This window comes from Sciurus carolinensis, chromosome 4 (genome assembly GCF_902686445.1).
Source record: "Sciurus carolinensis chromosome 4, mSciCar1.2, whole genome shotgun sequence".
NCBI lineage: Eukaryota > Metazoa > Chordata > Mammalia > Rodentia > Sciuridae > Sciurus > Sciurus carolinensis.
The window spans coordinates 18,602,065-18,621,718 of record NC_062216.1 but is presented as its reverse complement, the minus strand read 5'-3'; the positions used below and the strand labels follow the sequence as shown (position 1 = coordinate 18,621,718).

The 19,654-nt window shown below is 36.1% G+C and overlaps 1 pseudogene; it reads right to left on the bottom strand.

Moving 5' to 3' along the window:
• Window positions 1-500: 500 nt before the first annotated feature.
• Window positions 501-19,654, bottom strand: part of LOC124982650 (inorganic pyrophosphatase 2, mitochondrial-like) — a 97,889-nt pseudogene continuing 78,735 nt past the window's right edge.

The window sequence follows — 19,654 nt, the reverse complement described above, 5'->3', positions numbered from 1 at the left end:
TGCTGCAGGACTGGGATGTGGCTCAGTGGTAGAGCATTTGTCTCAAATGTGTGAGGCCCTGGTTCAATCTCTAGTACCATCGCCAAAAAAAAAAAAAAAAAAAAAAAAAAGAAAGAAAGAAAGGAAGGAAGGAAAAAAGAAAATCTGAAATAGTCCTACCATTAGTTGAAAACTGAGAGGTGGTTGGTAACTGGGCAGTACTCTTGACACAAAATGGGCACATTTTCACTTTCCTTTCTGAGAGGACCCACTCTCTCCCTTAACAGTGTGTTTCAGTCATTTTTTTCCCTGTTAGGACAAAAAGATCTGATAAGAAATTTTTTTTCAAAAATTTCATTGTTTATTTCCACATTGAATATCTCAAGAATTTTTAAAACAATGATGATTCAAAAGAAAGTCAGCAAATGTTCATAGACCTGTCTGTCTCCTGCACTAAGAGAAAAGGAGTCTTGGAGTCCCATAGAAGTTGAAATTTAATGATAGAACTTCAGACTTTCTAATCACTTGCCAAGAAAGTCCCATACTTGCTCGTCTGTATTACTTTATTTGGTGAAGATTTTAAGACTGATTCAACTAATGATCTTGCTTCCTCTGGAGTTCAATGGAAAGGGCTGTCACATACCTGTGTGTTTATATAATTTATAGTCCCTCTGATCATATTTCTTCATAAGCATTGCTTTCCATCACTCATGAACAGATTTAATAACTTCAAGGGCAAAAGCCTTGTTTTTAAATTCTCCACTAAGAGCAAAATTATTTTCTGGTTTTCCATCTGGCACCTTATAATATGTCAACCAATTAAGAATAGCTTCCAGGTAACCTGGTTTGAACTTCCTAGCATCATCAATATCATGAAACTTTGAAGCTTCAGGATCATTCATATTGATAGTAATTAACTTCCAATTTGTTTCACCCTCATCAATAAGAGCCAGAATTCCAGGGGTCTTCACATGAATAACCTCTCCACCAGAAAGAAGCTTTGAGCCTATTTCACAAACATCAATAGGATCATTGTCTCCACAGCAGTTTGTGTTCTTATCTTTTTGATGGGGATATTCCCCAGTTGAGGGAGGGCCCATAATTCCATATACAACCCTTGTGAGGGATGATATTTGCCACATAACATAGCATCCTTTACATCTTGCTTAATGAGATTCAATGGCACCTGGGTGGCTATCTCCATTTTAGCATTTGTCCATTGAGGTACTTCTAAAACCATATTAAACGAATTCTCATATTCATCATTTCTTGCTTTCTTTGTAGGAATTCTGTTTTCCATTATCTGATTGATTGATTTTTGTGGTTGTCTATCTCCTCCAACTGAGTATGAATGACACACACTTCCACTGCACAGCCAGTCCCTCTTTAGAGTCCACCTTCAGAACATTCCCCTTCCTGAAAAGGAGAAAGGTAGTGACCAGGTAAATTCTTGAAGAAGATGTGGTAATCCTGGCAGGAACAATTTTGGAGGAGGAAAAGTTTATTTGGGGGCTCACAGTTTCAGAAGTCTCAGTCCACAGAAGGCCAGCTCCATTCTTCAGGGCTCCAGGTGAGGCAGAACATCATGGCGGAAGTATGTGCCAGAAGAAAGTGGCTGGGAATATGGCACCCAGGGAGCAGAGAGAGGCTCCACTTGTCAGGGTCAAAATATATAACCCAAAGGCACACCCCTATGATCTACCTCCTCAGGTCATACCCTACCTGCCTTCAGTCACCACCCAGTTAATCACATCAGGAGACTAATTCACTGATTGTGTTAAGGTTCTCATAACCCAATCATTTCACCTCTAAACTTCCTTGCATTGTCTCACATGAACTTTTAGAGGGCTCCTCATATTTAAACCCTAACACAGTGTCTTTTTTTCCTGCTCCTTTCCCATCTAATAAAGTCTGTTACACTTTTACAAAGTTTTGCATCTTGCCTGAAATTTTCTCACACAAGAACACAAAAGTCGAGAGCATGAAGCCATCTCCTCTAACAAAACCTGTAACAATTCATTACTTCGACATGAATTACATATTTAAAAAATATGTGCTTGCAAAGACAGGATAAAAATTTTAAAAGCATAAAAGTAAACACAACTGAAAGAAAGTGAATACTAAAGTGAGAGGTGGCAGAAGAATATATTCGACTCTAAGTATAAAAAGGGTCCTTGAAGAGATGATTAAAATAGCTAAGAAGAAAAGCAGAATTTTAAAAAGGTGAAAATCACTAGTGATAAAATGATAGATGTAGAAGATTATCAAGGAAATTAAAAAATACCTACAATTAGATGTGAAAAACAAGCTCATTTCTCCAAATCCAAAGAATGGACTGAGAGATAGAAGGCATAAAGAAAACAAAGTTTTTGTTGATAGGCTCACAAAATCAGGTGTCTGGGAGAGCAGACATTCCTGAGCAGTTATAGTCAGCATTTTATTCCCTAGTTTGCAAGATACTTCCCCCAGTTCCTCATTGACTGAGCACTATGGGGTGTACAGTCTTCCTGAGCATCACCTCGGTTTTACTTGTCTTCTCTTGGAAATGTGCCTTTCATTGTGCCTACGTCCCTTTGTTCTCTTGTGGAAGGAAGACTTTCTTGGGGTAAGTGTATATGAGTAGTTCATCTTTGTTGGTCAGGACAGCTCCTCCTTTTCACCTCCTGTTGGTCAAGGGACTGTGAATCAGTCACACTCAGGTGTTAACTACTGGTAGCCATTAGTTCTATTTCCCCTTTGACTGTTTTCTTTTTACAGTCAGGAATTTTACACTTAAAGCTAAATACTACATTTAGAAAATGAACCACTGGACTTTCTATTTCTCACATTAGAGTTCCTCAAGAAGCAAAGAAAACTAATGTTAAAGGTGTAATCCAAGAAAAGTTTCCAGGATTGAGACCTAAGTTTCCATGCTTACCATGTACCTGTTCAAGTTGGCCTGGGAGGTTAGTTTTGAGAAGCAGACTGAAGAAACTTTGGAGTTTTAAGTACAAAGAAAATATCTTCTGGGCATCAAATAAAAAAACACTGTATTTATTCTACATGAAAGAAAAATCAATTTGACTCAGATTTCTTCTTAACAGCATGCAAAGCAAGACACAGATGGAGAAAGTTTTCTAGAAATTCAAAGAAAATGTGATTCAAGGATTTTAAATCAATCCAAGCCCTCCTTGATGTTTCAAGACCTTTAAAAACAGTGTGTGCAAAGATGCAAACAAAACTTCCGAGTTATTGTACTGATAAACCCTTCCTAAGGAATTCTCTAAATGACAAATTTTACCAATCCAAAAAATGATTAGGATTGGATATGAGAACCTAATATACTTCAGAGCAGACCTAAGATTATAATAAAGGTAGGAATATGAGTGGGAAAACATGTAAATATTATGGACTATGACAAAGTGGAAATAAAACAACTAAAATATTGGAAAGGAAAGGAAAGAGGAGAGTAGAATGCACTTGTACAGAGAAAAGTTGGGAGTCAGGATAGCAAAAACCTAAATTAAAGAAAAAATACTAAACGATATACAAAGCTATTTATATAAATGGTACCTCTAGAACAAATACATGAATCTTCTTAACATGAAAATTAAAGGTAAAGACCTGAGAAAATGTATAATGGAAATAAAACCACATTAAGTATAATATGAATGAAAAAGTTGAGAACAAAACATAAATATGAATAAAATATATTAATTGTTATATTCAAACTTATCTCATATATTTAATGAAAATTATTTCCAGGTTGGCAAACAATGCAAATCCTACTCTCTGCTGTACATAAAAGACATACTGAGGCAGAATGAATCAGAAGAACACAAATAAAGGGAAAAGCAATGACTTATCAGACAAATACAAACAATAATGAAGCCAGAATTGAGGACAGGCAGTGAGTGTAGAATAAGAAATCTGTTCGAATGGAGGAATGAAGGCCATCTAAGTCTGGGAAGTTGGAGACCGCTCCCTGGGAGTTTGGAATGTCAGTGTCTGGGGGGGGGGCCCTTTTACTCACCAAGTTTACCTGCCTAACTGCCCCTCCCAAGAAATTGTAGCTTATTAATGCCCCCTGGGCCCTAATCTTTCTGAATCACTCCATTTGGCCCTTCTCCCTGACCACCTGCTTCTCACCTTTTTGCAATCTTACAAGCATCTCCTAGGCCTAGTCTCATAGGCAGGAAGGAGAGAGATAAGTGGGGAGAGAATAGGAGAAAGAAGAAGACTCTAATCTATAAAAGATGCCGGGCATGCTCACTTCTTGGAATTCTAGAACATCAGCCATGGCCCCCTTCTCCCTCCCAGGAGTCTGTATGATTACCTTTAAATAAAACATGCATAATATGCTTGCCTAGGCATGCTTCTCTGATGTTATACTTCAATATTTGAAGAAGCAGAACTTGTCACCAGTAAATGGAGGTATCAATAGGCCTCAGGTACTGTAATGTTATGGATATAGTTGAATTAAGACCTAAAAAGAAAATAAGACCAAGAAGGGAAACAGCACAACACTAAAGTCATAATTCATAAAGAAAATATGAAGGAATATCTGTGCATTGAACATCACAGAAGACTGCCTTCTGAGCACCGGCACCCTGGAAAGGCAAGAAACAAGCAGAAATAGCAATGCTAGACTTCAACAAAGTGTTCTCAATCCAAGCCACATCAATTAGATGTAAAAGCAAGTAAGTGGTGGTTACAGTTCTGTAATTTATCAGTGAAGCAAATAAACTAATCATTGTCATGATTATAATTAAACTATTCTACTTCAATAATAGAGAATACTGCTTCTCTTCAAATCTCATAGGGTTATAAAAACTGATCCAATCTCAGCTCACAAATAAAAACATGCTAAGTTTCAAGTAAAGGTAATAGATGAACATTTGATAATTAAAATTTAATAAAATTACATTTGTTAAAAATATAAAAGAATTTCCAAAATATTATTACCTCCTGGAATTTAAAACAAAATGATTACTAAATAATATTTAGGAAAAAGGAGCTATAAACTGAAATTGCAGAGTTTATATAGCAAAAAGGTCAATGAATTAAAACTGAGGACAATTTAGAGTCTTAAATATTCACATCACTGTAATTAAGAGTGGACAAAATAAGTCAAATACCCAACTCAAAAATTTAGAAAAGTTAGAGAGTAAATTAAAATGGAGAAGAGGAAAGGAAATGTTAAAGGATGATATGAAAATTAGAGACACAGAAAGCAGAAAATAGTAGAAATAAAAATGATAAAAATGTTGATTAGCTCTTAGAAAAAAATAACAAGACAGATAAACAACCAGCTGACCCAATAAGAAAAGTAGGGAACACAAACACGCACAAATGCATATCACACACAAATAGGAATACAGAAGGAAGATATGACTTGATCAAGTGCCCCATTAAAATGTGCCATCCACTCCTGCATACACTTTTCTTTCTAGGCATGTTTCTAGCCCTTCTAAAGGAAAATTCCATTCTCTCACCTTTCAGATGCTTGTGGATCTCAGTCTGAACATTCTCCTTATTACAATAGTCTCCATTCCATTTACCACAATGTTTTTTGCAGAAATGAATTATCAGTGCAGTGCCTATTTGATCTATTACTTGTTCAAAGCTGAACTACATTTATTATTCATTCTGTTAAATACTAATATAAGTATTGCTGAGAAACAATTTTACCTATGTGATTTAAGTTTCTAATCAGTTGACTTTGTGCTAATGAACAGGAAGATTTTGCTCGGTGGACCTGACCTAATCAGCTAGGTACTTTAACAGAAGGATTAATCCTTCCCTGAGCTTGACTCTAAATAGCTCATGCCTTTTTCCATCTTGACTGCCCACCCTATATACTTTAGACTTGTTTAGCCATCCTCTAGTTGCATGATTATTCCTTATCTATCTACCTATCTATGATTGTAGACACACGCATACACACAAAACATCTCATACTTTGGTTAAACCCTGACAAACACAATTAGTAAAGAGAATCTAATGACACATTAAAAAATCATTATAATTAAGCGAGTTTTATTTCAGGATTGTAAGAATGAATCAATATTAAGAACTGCAAGCAGCTAGGGTTGCGGCTCAGTGGTACAGCACTTCCCTAGCACGTGTGAGGCCCTGGGTTTGACCCTCAGCACCACATAAAAATAAATAAGGGCCGAGAAGAGAGCATGCCCCGCAGCCTGCTGCATGGAGGAGAGCCACCGCGCTGTGGCTCCTCATTTATCAACACATGACTCCCCAGGCCCTCCATCTTGAGACACTTCAGCCACTACCATAGTCCCTCCCATGGGGTAACCTCCCCCTTAGGACAACAGAGAGGGCCTGGAGGCAGATGCCTGCTGCAACAACGTCCACCCCAGCACTGCATATCCAAACAGGGCACCCAATGCCACCACAGGTCCCACCCTCGAAGCCCCATCTCTGAAAGCAGTTGCCTACATCCTGGAACACCTCTGCGGCCATCTTGGGTTACCTCTGCTGCCAGCACCACCATCTTTAGTTGGGGCCACTTCCATTATGGGACACCTGTCAATGCCTGGAGGCCCAAGACCAAGGTACCTACAAGTTTGACATTGCCACCACCACCAACTAGGGATGTGGTCACTTCCATCTAGGGATGAAAGCCAGGACCTGGAAGACCATCACCAATATCACTGCAAGCTTACTTACACCTGAGAGTCCCTTTCTCTCTTCTCTCCTGCTAACAGCCAACTTCTGTTGATTCCTCTTTCACTCTGTCTGAGATCTAATGCGTCTATATATTCTGACCTCCTATCTCATAAACATCACACTCTCACCCTCCTTTCACTCTTTGTCCACCATTAGAAACTGTAAACTCTATTGAAACCTATTGTTTATATTATAGATAATAATCAAACATTTCTGTTTCCTGCGACAACAACTGTAAACATCTTAATAGGGGCTATTTGATTTAAGGATGCATAGTGTTTGCATTGGGTGCTGTTAATATTGGTCTCCCCCTTAAAGACAAGGTATTGGAAACCTGAAGGGATAATATAAATCTACAGGACAGAAAATGTCATACCTCGGATCCACACTGCTAGAGGGGAAGACACATGAAGAATATAAAAAAGACAAGGCAAGAAAGCATCTGAAACAAACTAAGATGCTACAATAATAGAATCTGTTGAAAGCACAGTAGAAGAAATGTCAGAGAAGGAGTTCAGAATATGCATAATTAAAATGATCTGTGAAGTAAGTGATGATGTAAGAGAGCAAATGCAGGCAACAAAAGATCACTTCAATAAAGAGTTAAGAGAGCAAATGCAGGAAGCGAAAGATCATTTCAATAAAGAGATAGGGATTCTGGAAAAAAAAAATCCTTGAAAGGAAGGAAACAATAAACCAAATTAAAAACTCAACAGAAAGTATCACCAACAGACAATATCACTTGGAAGACAGAACCTCAGGCATTGAAGACCAAATATATAATCTTGAAAATAAAGTTGACACCACACAGTAGGATGATAAGAAACCATGAATGAATCTCCAAGAAAAATGAGATAACGTGAAAAGACCAAACTTAAGAATTAGCCGGATAGAGGAGGGCACAGAGACATAAACCAAAGGAATGCACAATATTTTCAATGAAATAATACGAGAAAATTTCACAAACCTGAAGAATGAAATGGAAAATCAAATACAAGAGGCTTACAGGGCATCAAATGTACAAAATCACAACAGATCCACCCCAAGGTGCATTATAATGAAAATTCCTGGCATACAAAATAAAGATAGAATTTTAAAGGCTACAAGAAAAAAAGTATCAGATTACATATAGGGGGAAACCAATTCAGACCTCAGCAAATCTCTCAACCCAGACCCTCAAAGCCAGGAGGTCCAGGAACAACATATAACAAGCTCTGAAAGAAAATGGATGCCACCAAGAATCATAAATCTAGGAAACTTAAGCTTTAGATTTGATGATGAAATAAAAACTTTCCATGATAAACAAAAGCTAAAAGAATTTACAACTAGAAAACCTGCACTACAGAACCTTATCAGCAAACTATTCCATGAGGAGAAAATGAAAAAAAAAAAAAAAATGAAAGACAGCAAGGGGAGGAAATACAGTAAAGGAAAAGTCAATCAAAGGAGATACCAAGACAAGTTAAAAACCAAAAATAAACCAAAATGACCAGGAATACAAATCATATCTCAATAATAACCCTGAATGTTAATGGTCTGAACTCGTCAATCCAAAGACATAGACTGCAGATTGGGTTAAAATAATAAAAAAGACCCAACAATGTGCTGCCTTCAAGTGACCCATTTCATAGGAAAAGACATCCATAGATTGAAAGTGAAAGGATGGGAAAAAACATATCACTCTCGTGGTCTATGTAAAAATGCAGGGGTTTCCATTTTCTATCAGATGAATTGGACTTCAAGACAAAGGTAATCAGAAGAGATAAAGAAGGACAATTCATGCTGCTTAAGGGACTCATACATCAACAAGACATAACAATTGTAAATATTTATGCCCCCCAAAATGGAGCATCTATGTACATCAAACAAACTCTTCTTGATTTCAGAAATAAAATAGATCACAACACAATAATACTGGGTAACTTTAACACACCTCTCTCACCATCGGATAGATCTTCTAAACAAACACTGAAAGAAACTGTCAGACTCAATAACACAGTCAATAACTTAGACTTTACAGACATATATAGAATATTCCATCCATCAACAAGTGAATACACTTTTTTCTCAGCAGCACGTGGATACTTCTCTAAATAGACCTTATGTTATGCCACAAAGTAACTCTTAGCAAATGCAAAGAAAAAGAGAGATCCTCTTGCATTCTCTTAGATCATAATGGAATGAACTAGAAATCAATGATAAAATTAAAAATAGAAGCTACTGCAACACCTGGAGACTAAATAATACACTATTGAATGACACATGGATAACAGAAGACATCAGGGAGGAGATTAAAGAATTCCTAGAGGTAAATAAGAACACCAATACAACATATCAAAATCTCTGAAACTCTCTGAAGGCAGTGCTAAGAGTAAAGTTCATTGCATTAAGTTCATTCATTAAAACAATAACAAGTCAACAAATAAATAACCTAACATTACATCTCAAAGCCATAGAAAAAGAAGAAGAAATCAACATCAAAAGCAGTAGAAGACAGGTAATAATTAAAATCAGAGCTGAAATAAATTAAATTGAAACAAAAGAAACAATTGAAAAAAATTGACAAAACAAAAAGTTGGTTCTTTGAAGAAAATAAAATTGATAAACTCCTAGCCACACTAATGAAGAGGAGAGAGAAAATGCAAATTACTAAAATTTTGTGAAAAAGAAAATATCACGACAGACTCTATTGAAATACAAAAAATAATTAGAAACTATTTTGAAAATTTGTACTCCAAAAAAATAGAAAATCCCAAAGACATCAACAAATTTCTAGAGACATATGAACTACCCAAACTTAATCAGGAGGACCCTCACAATTTAAACAGATAAATTTCTAGCAATGAAATAGAAGATGCCATCAAAAGTCTACCAACTAAGAAAAACTCAGGACCAGAAAAATTCTTAGCTAAGTTCTGCAAGACCTTCAAAGAAGAATTAATACCAATACTCCTCAAATTATTCCATGAAATAGAAAAGGAGGGAACCCTTCCAAACTCATTCTATGAGGTTAAAATCACTCTGATACCAAAACCAGACAAAGACACATCAAGGAAAGAAAATTTCAGACCAATATCCCTGATGAACATACATGCAAGAATTCTCAATAAAATTCTGGCAAATCACATACAAAAACATATTAAAAAGATACTGCACCGTGATCAAGAGGGATTCATCCCATGGATGCAAGGTTGGTTCAACATACAGAAATCAATAAGTGTAATTCATCACATCAATAGATTTAAAGACAAGAATCATATGATTCTATCAATAGATACAAAAAAGGCACTTGACAAAATATAGCACCTCTTATGTCCAAAACACTAGAAAAACTAGGCATAATAGGAACATACTTCAACATTGTAAAAGCTATCTATACTAAGCCCAAGGTCAACATCATTCTAAAGAAATAAATCAAAAGAATTCCCTCTAAAAACTGGAACAAGACAGGGATGCCCTTTTTCACACTTCTATTCCACATAGTCCTTGAAACTGTAGCCAGAGGAAAGAAATTAAAGGAGTACAAATAGGAAACAAAGAACTCAAACTATCATTATTTGCCAATGACATGATTCTATATTTAGAAGATCCAAAAAATTTCACCAGAAAACTTATAGAACTCATAAATGAATTCAGCAAAGTAGCAGGATATAAAATCAACACCCGTAAATGTATTGTATTTCTATACATCAGTGATGAACCCGCAGAAAGTGAAATTAAGAAAACTACCTCATCACCATAGCCTCAAAAATAAATAAATAAATAAATACTTGGGAATCAAACTAACAAAAGAAGTGAAAGACCTCTACAGTGAAAACCACAGAACACTAAAGAAAGAAATTGAAGAAGACCTTAGAAGATAGAGAGAGCTCCCATGTTCTTGGATAGACAGAATTTGTATTGTCAAAATGGCCATGCTACCAAAAGCATTATACAGACTTAATGCAATCCCTATTAAAATCCCAATGTCTTTCCTCAGAGAAATAGAAAAGGCAATTATTAAATTCATTTGGAAAAATAAGAGACCTAGAATAGCCAAAGCAGTCCTTAGCAAGAAAAGTGAAGCAGGAGACATACAGTACTGCACCTTAAACTATACTACAGTAACAGAAATGGCATGGTATTGGCACAAAAGCAGACACATAGACCAATAGTACAGAATAGAAAATACAGAGACAAACCCACATAAATGCATACTAGACAAAGGTGCCAAAAACATAAATTAAAGAGAGCCTCTTTGACAAATGGTTCTGGGAAAACTGGAAATCCATATGCAGCAAAATGAAATTAAACCCCTATCTCTCACCCTGCACAAAACTCAACTCAAAGTGAATCAAGGACTTAGGCATTAGACCAGAGACCTTGCACCTAACAGGAGAAAAAGTCGGTCCAAATCTTCATCAAATCTGCTTAGGGCCTGACTTTCCTAACATGACGCCTAAAGCACAAGAAATAAAATCAAGAATCAATAAATGGGATGGATTCAAACTAAAAAGCTTCTTCTTAGCAAAGGAAACAATCAATAATGTAAAGAGAGCACCTACAGAGTGGGAAAAAATCTTTACCACAGCACATCAGATAGAGTACTAATTTCCAGGGTATATACATAAAATTAATAAAATTAACACCAAAAGAACAAATAACCCAATCAGTGAATGGGCTCAGGAACTGAGCAGACACTTCACAGATGAAGATAAACAATCGATCAACAAGTATATGAAAAAATATTCAACATCTTTAGTAATTAGAGAAATGCAAATCAAAACCATTGTAAGATTCATCTCACTCTAGTCAGAGAATGTCAATGATCAAGAATACAAGCAACATGGACTGGAGAGATAGCTCAGCTGGTAGAGTGCTTGCCTCACGATCACAAGGCCCTGAGTTTGATCCCCAGTACTGCGAAAAAAAAAGAATACAAGCAACAATAAAGTGTTGGCAAGCATGTAGCGATAAAGGTACACTCATGCATTGCTGGTGGGACTGCAAACTAGTGCAACCACTCTGGAAAGCAGTATGGAGATTTCTTAGAAAACTTGGAATGGAACCACATATGACCCAGCTATCCCAGTCCTTGGCCTATACCCAAAGGACTTAAAATCAGCATACTACAGTGATGAAGCCACATCAATGTTTACAGCAGCTCAATTTATAATAGCTAAGCTATGGAACCAATCTAGATGCCTTTCAATAGATAAATGGATGAAGAAACTGTGGTATATATACACAATGGAATATTATTCAGCCTTAAAGGAGCATAAAATTAAGGTATTTGCAGGTAAATGGTTGGAGTTGGAAAATGTGCTAAGTGAAATAAGCCGATCCTAAAGAACCAAAGGCCAAATGTTTTCTCTGATGTGTGGATGCTGATCCATAATGGGGAAGGGGGCAAGAGACGAACAGAAGAAATTTGGAAGGGGTAGAGGGGAGTGTGGGGAGGGGATGGAGCATGGGAGTGGGAAAGATGGTGGAATGAGATTGCCATCATTACCCTAGGTACATGTGTGATCGCACAAATGATACGACTCTACATCATGTACAACCAGAAAAGTGAAAAGTTGTTCTCCATTTGTGGACAATGAATTGAAATGTGTTCTGCTGTCACATATAACTAATTATATTAATATAGCTAATTATATTTTATTAGAAAAAATAAAATGAAGGTATTGGGTCCATCTATAACTAAAAAAAATTTAAAAAAGAATTGCATTAGTAGATCTTGTTGTATTAAGACATATAATGAAAAAGTTATATGATTATCTCCACAGAGGCAGAAAAACCTCTTTAACAAAACCAGCCCCTTTTTCTGGTAGTAACACTCATTTATAGCAACAGATGGATAATTCCTTAAAATGATATACCTCAAGCATTAAAATAAACTTATAGGAAAAAAATAAAACACACTCCTTCTAAAGAAAGGAACAAAGAAGCCATATTAGCTTTCTCCATTACTCTTGGCTACTATATTGAAGGTGCTAATCAATGCAGGAGACAATGCCTGGTGGCTTAGGGAACGGACTAAGAAAAATGAAAATATTCACATTTGTGGAAAAACAGGATTCTATATCTGAAAAAACTCAACAGGATTAATGTTAAAGTTTATACAAATAATAAAATAATGTAAGTTTATACAAATAATAAAATAATGTAAGAAATTTAGGTATGAAGTTAACATATAATTTTTAATAGCATTCATATATGTTAATGGTAGCTATTTAAAATACACAAAATAGAAGAGAAAGTTGCATTTACAATATTAACAGAAGAACAAAATTCTTTGGCAAAAATACTTAGAAGTGAAAGCTGCGCAAAGAGTACTTTAAAACACACATGAAGGGCTGGGCGTGGGGGTACTCACCTGTAATGCCAGAGGCTCGGGAGGCTGAAGAAGGAGGATCACGAGTTCAAAGCCAGCCTCAGCAAAAGTGAGGCACTAAGCAACTCAATGAGACCCTGTCTCTAAATAAAATACAAAATAGGGCTGGGGATGTGGCTCAGTGGTTGAATGCCTCTGAGTTCAATCCCTGGTACCCCCCTCAAATAAAACACATGAGAAATACAAATGTAGGCATGAAAAATGTGAAGATATTCATTTATAAATATGTATGTATCTATATGTGTGTGTTTATTATATACACACAATTATGTACAAATACATATACACATATCTGTATATACATAGGTATATATATGTCCCCCAACAAGTTTAAGTTCTTTTCCTGAAGTTAGGCAATGTTATTCTAAAGTTCATATGGAAAACCAGACATACAAGGATACCATTATCACTAAGGCCAGTTATTAAAACACACTGAAGTCTTCCATATTTAAAATATTGTCTAATGGACATAAATTGGTCGATCCATATAATGTTGTGGAGAAGCAGAAGTTGATCTAGGTACTCAGAGGGGCCTTTTGTTTATTACAAAAGAAGTATCTCAAACCCTGGAAAAAATACAACTTTTAAGTAAATAGTGTTAATACAACTGGTAGTCATTTGGAGGAAAGGTGAGAACTGAATTCACAACTCACACCAATATGAGCTCTTAAGGACCTAGAATGCAAAGTGCCTTCTGAACCAAAGCACAGAAGCAACATAAGATCGATAAATCCAACTTTGTGAAATAAGGAAAGCATTTGCTAGTGGCATTAAGTAAACAGAGCAAAACAAAAACTACAGGCAAAGTAAAAAGCAAATGACAAAATGGGGAAATTTTTGCAATTTACAACTTGCAGATGGAGGGCTAATCTCCTTGATCTAGTAAGGATTCTTAACAATCAGGAAGAAAAAGATCATAAACCCCATTCACAAAGGAGATGAAAACATGAGCAGATGGGTGACAGGAAAAGAATACAAACCGCCTTTAAATAAGTGAAAAGAACTTCAGCTTTATTCCGAATAAGAAATACACAAATTGAAACCACACAGATATTACTTTTCATACATAAGATTGTCAAACAAAGACCACACAAGATTTGCTTGGCCAGAGCTCACACTTGACAAATTTGATAAATTTTAGTGCTGAAAAAGAATAATGACAGTAATTATTATGCATTGAATAACAAAGAAAAATCCATTATTCTTTGTTCACCCAAAGTACGAATAGCAAAAGATTAATAAATGAGCTCATTAAACCTAAGTACTTGTGTTTGTCAAGACAACATAATGGGAGTGAAATGACAAGCTTCAAACTGGAAGATGTTTGCTTCATGCACAACGAACAATGATCCGTGTCCCAAATCTTACAAAGGGTTTTTGCAGATGCGGAGCAATGATACCCTCACCTATTGCTCAGGGGTTTTACATTTGTACAGTCCCTTCTAAAAATCCGTTTGTGATCACATACTGAAAGGACTTAACTCTCCGTAGACCTCTTGCCTCTGGTATTTGAAAGTCTATTCTGAAATTTGAACTGGTTGATCCTATAGATCTAGTTTTTCATGTTCCGGATTGTTCCATACTCTGATGCAGTAACATAACAAAATCTGTTTCTCTATTTAGTGTTTCTCGGCTTTTGTCTTCATCCATTTTTTGATTTGATGATCAATGTGGTCACGGGCAAACTCGTGCATCAAGTACATTGCTGAATCAACTTCAATGCATGCGTGGTATTGGAAAGTGGCAGAAAGAGGGCTCTAAATTAGTCCTCTTGGTTCCCTATTTAGAACTTTTGAAAATCCACAAATCCACCCCCACTGCTTCCTGATCTTGTTGGAATGATAAGGATTCATTCTGGATTGAGCCAAAGCACCAGAAACCAGTACGGCCATTCTGGAGGTGCTCAGACATGGACCAACCAGAGGGAAGCCGTGTCCCTCACCTGCATATCTTTCTTGAGGAAAGAGATAATCTAATTCTCACTTGGACAGTCAGAAGCCAGATGTTTATTAATTATAAACTGTGACCTAGCAGCTCTGCTTACCATCTGACTTAATTTTCACAACCTGGGAGGTAGATATTACTTTCATATTTTATGACTAAGGAAGCCAGGAGTTCAGACGATTAGGCAATTTGCCCAAGTTCATCTACCAAGAATTAGCAGAGCTGTCTCCCTCTGAAGTTTGGGTATTCTGCCAAGTGATGCAACATGGACTCTGATGCACATTGACTCTGCCCTTCCCCAGACAATTTAGGAAAACAGAAGTTTCTCTGTTGTTTGTTGTGCTTTTGTTCTTGTATTATTGTGGTTTTGTGGGACTTGTGTGTGTATGAGCAGGGGCAGGTGTTGTTTTGTTTCAGCATGAAGGTGATTTTCTTGATAAATATAGAGGCTAGATAGCAAAGGGTCTGTTCTTTTTCTCCCTATCCCCACAGTCTTTTTTCTTTTTCTTTTCTTTACATTTTTTGTTTTGTTTTGTTTTAATGGTACCAGGGATAAAAAGTAGGCCCAAATCTCCATCATATTGGCTTAGGACCAGACTTCCTTAACAGGACTCCCATAGCACAAGAAATAAAAGCAAGAATCAATAACTGGGATAGATTCAAACTAAACAGCTTTCTCTCAGCAAAGGAAACTATCAGCAATGTGAAGAGAGGGCCTACAGAGTGGGAGAAAATCTTTGCCAACCATACTTCAGATAGAGCGCTAATCTCCAGAATCTATAAAGAACTCAAAAAACTCTACACCAAGAATGCAAGTAATCCAATCGACAAATGGGCTAAGGAAATGAACAGACACTTCACAGAAGAAGATGTACAAGCAATCAACAGATATATGAAGAAATGTTCAACATCCCTAGTAATAAGGGAAATGCAAATCAAAACTACCCTAAGATTTCATCTCACCCCAATTAGAATGGCGATGATCAAGAATACAAGTAACAATAGGTGTTGGAGAGGATGTGGGGAAAAAGGTACACTCTTACATTGCTGGTGGGTTGCAAATTAGTGCAGCCACTCTGGAAAGCAGTGTGGAGATTCCTCAGAAAGCTTGGAATGGAACCACCATTTGACCCAACTATTCCACTCCTTGGCCTATACCCAAAGGACTTAAAATCAGCATACTACAGAGATGCAGCCACATCAATGTTCATAGCTGCTCAATTCACAATAGCCAGATTGTGGAACCAACCTAGATGCCCTTCAATTGATGAATGGATAAAGAAACTGTGGCATATTTATACAATGGAATATTACTCCGCAATGAAGAATGATAAAATTATGGCATTTGTAGGCAAATGGTCGAAATTGGAGAATATCATGCTAAGTGAGATAAGCCAATCTCAAAAAATTAAAGGACGAATGATCTCGCTGATAAGCGGATGAGGACATATAATGGGGGTGGGAGGGGTTAGCATTAGGTTTAGGGTTAGGTTTAGAGTTAGGCTAAGGAGAGCGGTAAGAATGAAGGAAAGAAGGACTGTATAAAGGGAAAAGGGTGGGAGGGGTGGGGGGAAGGGAAAAAAAAGAAACATCATTACCCTATGTAAATGTAAAAAAATAAAAAAATAAATAAAAAAAAAAAAGAAAATATATTTTAGTAGAAAGAGAAAGGAAATGTTTCTGGATGAGAAAAACTTGGGTAAAGTAAAAGCTGTAAAATGTCTAAGTTACAGGAAGTTTATGGAGGGCAAATTTCAAAAAGTTTGAGTGTAACTAAGTTAGTAGCACAATCAGTTAAATTTATTTAAGGCTAAGGTCAAATATTAATGTACTGATATAGACCAAAGTTTAATCCTCTATGGGTTGAAGTAACAAATATTTCTTAAAACATTAATCTGCTCTTATCTATGAAGATAATCTCTTATGCCTGTTAAGTTTTATTATGTGGAGAAACTGGTCTTAAATGAATTTGTACAATTCTGGTTAAACAACAACTATTATTTTAGAGTATATACCACATTACTGAGTCTAAATTTTTCTTCAAAAGCTAACCTTGGTTAATATAAGAATATCAGTTTATTCATGGTACTATTACTGGCCTCTCAACATAACTTCCAAGTATATAAATCCTTAAAATGTAAGATTTAAAAGAATATTTTACCGAGATGGTTTTCTTCAAAATAAGATTTAAAGATTTGAAATTATAAAAAATATTATGTGTCTTGTTTCATAGCTATTATACAAATATGTTTTTACTCTTGTTATTTTCATTATATATTCTTCTTGTCAACTTTGTTATCTGTTAGTACTTACAAAAGTATAACTTCTAGTACAATAACCTAAGTTAATTTGAGATAATAGGACATCATCTATTGGACAGACAGGATGTAAGGCAAACTTCCAGTACTAATACAGACCCCAATTAAATAGAAGGGGTAAATAACTCTAAAGTTATAGACATTAAAGGTAAAACCCAGTACTCTTAAGACTGGTGAAACTGACTTTCTGGATGTTTAAGACCAAAACTTGGAGACTAAAGTTACTGAAATAAAAGGACCAAGAAAGAAGAGCCAGTATTTGGCTCTTGCCCTTTGAGTCTTCTTGAACCCAGGGAATAAGGACTTTGCAACTCTAGGCCACATGACCTCCCAGTCAAGGACATAAATGAGACCTTGGAGAACAGAAAGCAGACAAATACACATGATGCAAAGAGGAGGGTCATTGGAGAAGGGAGACATCCCCAGTGCTTCCAAGGGAAGCCCCACTGTCAAGGAGACCCCCGACCCATCCTGGCAGATGGCACTAAAGTTGCTAAGAGTCTGATCTCAAGTTCCCAAGAGTGACCCCCTGAGGGAACTCAGTTGACTCTTAAAAACAGGAACAAGATCATTTTAACCAGCTGGATCTTAAAAGCCTAGTAAAACAAGTTATAATCAAAGTACAGCTATACCTGGGCATTTGAAAAGAAAGACAACAGTTCTTTTAGTGTAACTTAAGTTGTACACTTGTGATAGCCCCACCAAGAGTAAGACTTGAGGCTACAAAAGAGGGATTCTTAAGAGTGTCTACTAACTATCAAAAGAGACTATCAGAGTGAGAAGTTTTTTTTTTGTTGTTGTTTTTTTGTTTTATTTATTTATTTATTTAGTTAGTTAGTTAGTTTTTGTCAATAGTCAATTTAAGACCTACACATCTTCCTAACCTCCTTCACAGGTAGGCTTTATCTGTGTTTGTTAATATAATTATTTAGTAACAGAAATAAAGGGATCTCTATGAAACAGTGGTTTGCCAATAAAAAGGTATTTTACAAAACTCAGATGACATTAGATATCTTAACTACATGGTATGGGGGAATCTGTGACATTATAAAAACAAAGTGTTGTGTTGACATTCTTGATAACTCTGACAATGTAACTAATATCGTTAAAGATTTACACTCCCGAATAGAAGCTATGTTCTCGCCAAAAAAAAAAAAATGGATAAAGAAACTGTGATATATATATATATATATATATATATATATATATATATCACAGTATATATATATATATATATATACATATATTCAATGGAATATTACTCGGTCATAAAGAAGAATAAAATTATGGCATTTGAGGCAAATGGATGAAATTGGAGAATATCATGCTAGGTGAGATAAGCCAATCTCAAAAAAAAACAAAGGACGAATGATCTCTCTGATAAGCAGATGATGACACATAATAGGGGGTGGGAGGGAGGCAAGAATGGAGTAAGGATGGATGGTATAGAGGGAAAAGAGGGGTGGGAGGGGTGAGGGGGAAGGAAAAAATAACAGAATGAATCAAACACCATTACCCTATGTAAATGTATGATTACAAAAATGATATGCCTCTACTTCATGTACAAACAGAGAAACAAGATGTATCCCATTTGTTTATAATAAATAATAAATTTTTAAAAATGGTATCAGGGATTGAACTCAGGGGGACTTAACCACTGAGGCACATCCCTAGCCCCCCTTTTTTTTTCATATTTACTTAGAGTAGGGTCTCACTGAGTTGCTGAGGGCCTTGCTAAGTTACTGAATCTGGCTTTGAACTTGTAACCCTCCTGCCTCAGCCTTCTGATCCACTGGGATTACAGGTGTGCACCACAGCATCTGGCTCCCACAGATCTTTCAAGGGAATTCATTTAAACTGAAATAATATGGTGTTGGTTTCCTCCCTTTTCTAAGGCAGTCAGGAGGTGAGTAGATTCCTCTGCCTTATGTCCATTACCACGTTCCCAAGGCAACAGGGCCACTGGACCATAGACAGGAATCTCTGAAACTGTGAGCCAAAATAAACCTTTCTTCTTTTAAGATGATTATCTCAGGTATTTTGTCACGGCAATGGACAACCAGTACAACACTCTAGCTATCTTTGAATAATGTCTTGAATTTACTATAAGTTAAATATATTTTACTGGGGGAATCAGACTCACTCCTAGAGGCATACTATATTTTTCTCCTTTATTTTTAAAATGAGAAACTGATTTGAAGAGGAAAAATAATTGGATTTTCTAACAATAGGTATAATCCATGTTTTTTCAGTAGAAAATGCTTCACTTTTTTGTTTTGATTTCTATTTAAGCCATAATTACATCATATTGTAAGCCTTGGCCTAAGAGAGAGGGACTCAAATTCTGATATTTGGCTTTTGCTAAGTG